This window comes from Coregonus clupeaformis, chromosome 21, assembly GCF_020615455.1.
Source record: "Coregonus clupeaformis isolate EN_2021a chromosome 21, ASM2061545v1, whole genome shotgun sequence".
Taxonomy (NCBI): Eukaryota; Metazoa; Chordata; class Actinopteri; order Salmoniformes; family Salmonidae; genus Coregonus; species Coregonus clupeaformis.
Window position 1 is genome coordinate 5238077 of NC_059212.1, and position 2898 is coordinate 5240974.

Consider the following 2898-nt stretch of genomic DNA (forward strand, 5'->3'; position numbering starts at 1 on the left):
GGGGGGGTAGGTCGGTCACAAAATCCACCGAGAGGTGGGACCATGGTCGTTGTGGAACGGGCAGGGGATGTAACTTACCCCTGGGCAAATGTCTAGGCGCCTTACACTGGGCGCACACCGAGCAGGAGGAGACATAAACCCTCACATCCCTAGCTAACGTTGGCCACCAGTATTTCACGCTAAGGCAGTGCACTGTCCGGCCAATACCTGGATGTCCAGAGGAGGGTGATGTATGAGCCCAATAAATAAGACGATCACGAACCTCGAGCGGAACGATATGTCCGCCCCACAGGACACTCGGGGAGTAGGGTCGGTCACGCAGTGCCCGCTCGATTTCCGTATCGACCTCCAATACCACCGGAGCCACCAGACAAGACTCTGGCAGTATGGAAGTAGGCTCAATGGACCTCTCCTCTGTGTCATACCGCCGGGACAGGGCGTCTGCCTTACCGTTCTGGGACCCTGGGATGTATGTGATCTTAAACACAAACCGGGTCAGGAACATGTTCCACCTAGCCTGACGAGGGTTCAATCTCCTAGCGGCCCGGATGTACTCCAGGTTACGGTGATCAGTCAGAATGAGGAAAGGGTGTTGAGCCCCCTCAAGCCAATGCCTCCACACCTTTAGGGCCTGGACTACAGCTAACAGCTCCCTGTCCCCAACGTCATAATTGCGCTCCGCCGAGCTGAGCTTCTTAGAGTAGAACGCACAGGGGCGGAGCTTAGGTGGCGTGCCGGACCGTTGTGACAGGACTGCCCCAATACCGGTCTCGGACGCGTCTACCTCAACTTGGAATGGTAAAGAGGGATCCGGATGCGCCAGCACCGGGGCCGAGGTGAACAGGTTCTTCAGTTTGATAAATGCCCTGTCCGCCTCAGCTGACCACTGCAAACGAACCGGACCCCCCTTTAGTAGGGACGTAATGGGAGCTGCAACCTGTCCAAAGCCCCGGATAAACCTCCGGTAGTAATTAGCAAAACCCAAGAACCGCTGCACCTCTTTTACAGTGGTTGGAGTTTGCCAATTACGCACGGCCGGCTACACGGTCTACCTCTATCTCCACACCAGACGCGGACAACCGATAACCCAAAAAGGAGACGGACTCCTGGAAGAACAGGCATTTCTCTGCCTTGACATACAAGTCATGCTCCAACAGTCTTCTCAACACTTCGGCGCACCAGGGCTACATGCTCGGCACGTGTAGAAGAGTACACTAGGATGTCGTCGATGTACACTACCACACCCTGCCCATGCATGTCCCGGAAAATCTCGTCAACAAAGGATTGGAAGACTGAAGGAGCATTCATTAGCCCGTATGGCATGACGAGATACTCGTAATGACCCGAGGTGGTGCTAAATGCTGTTTTCCATTCATCCCCCCTCCCTAATGCGCACCAGATTGTACGCGCTCCTGGGATCCAACTTTGTGAAGAACTGCGCTCGCGTAATGACTCCGTCATCGTCGCAATCAGTGGAAGAGGGTAACTGTACTTAACCGTGATCTGATTGAGACTACGGTAATCAATACAGGGCGCAAACCCCCGTCCTTCTTCTTCACAAAGAAGAAACTCGAGGAAACCGGGGAAGTGGAGGACTGTATGTATCCCTGTGCCAAGGACTCGGCTATGTAAGTCTCCATAGCCGCTGTCTCCTCTTGAGACAAGGGATACACACGGCTCCGCGGAAGAGCCGCTCCTGTTTGGAGATTTATCGCACAGTCCCCCTGTCTATGAGGTGGTAGCCGTGCTGCCCTTGCTTTGCTGAACACAAGTGCTAAGTCCTCATACTCGGGGGGAATGCGCATTGCGGGCACTTGGTTCGGACTCTCTACCGAGGTTGCCCCTAAGGAAACACCTAGACATTTCCCTACACACTGGGCAGACCACTCCATAAGAGCCCTCTGTTGCCACGCAATGGTAGGATCATGGGCGCTTAACCAGGGAAGCCCCAACACCACGGGGTACGCAGGAGAGTCAATCAGATAAAACTAAATGATCTCCTCATGACCCCCCTGCGTCGTCATCTTAAGTGGTGCTGTGACTTCTCTGATCAGCCCCGACCCCAACGGCCGGCTGTCTAAGGCGTGGACAGGAAAGGGGGGTTCTACCGGCCGAAGGGGAATTCCTGACCTATAACAAAATGCCCGATCAATAAAATTCCCAGCTGCGCCTGAATCTACTAGCGCCTTATGCTGGGAATGAGGTGCCACCTGTGGAAATCTCACAGGAATACTCATGTGACCAACAGAGGGCTCTGGGTAAGTGGGGCGCCTACTTACCTGAAATGACTCCCCAGTGCGTGACCTGTTGTCTCCTCTCCCAGGAGACCCTCCCCAGCACCTGGCCGCGGTGTGTCCTCCACGGCCACAGTTGGTGCAGGGGGTGGCCTCCCTCGGGTTCTCTCTCCTCCTCTCTCTAGCGCCAGCACCCCCGAGCTCCATGGGAATCGGCTCGGAGGTGCTGGAGGGTGGAATGGACGACCCCCACTCGGGACGTCCGCGGGTAGCCAGCAGGGTGTCGAGACGGATGGAGATGTCCACCAACGGGTGGAAGTCAGGCGCAGGACACCGAAGCTCAGTCCAACAAGGTTTACTAGTAATCCAAAAGGCAAAGATACAAACACGGCCTCAAAAGAAAACTGAGGCGAGCAATTACGCAACCATGCGTAACACAATAAAACAACAAACAGAGAACAAAACACGCAGCACTACGGACAGGCGAACAACAACACACAATCTAATCAATACAAAACAGGGAACTTATAGGACACGTAATCAGCACACAAACAGACACAGGTGTACAAGACAGACCAAAGCAATCACACCACGAAACATTCAACGGTGGCAGCTAGTACTCCGGGGACGGCGAACGCCGATGCCTGCCCGAACCAGGAGGAGG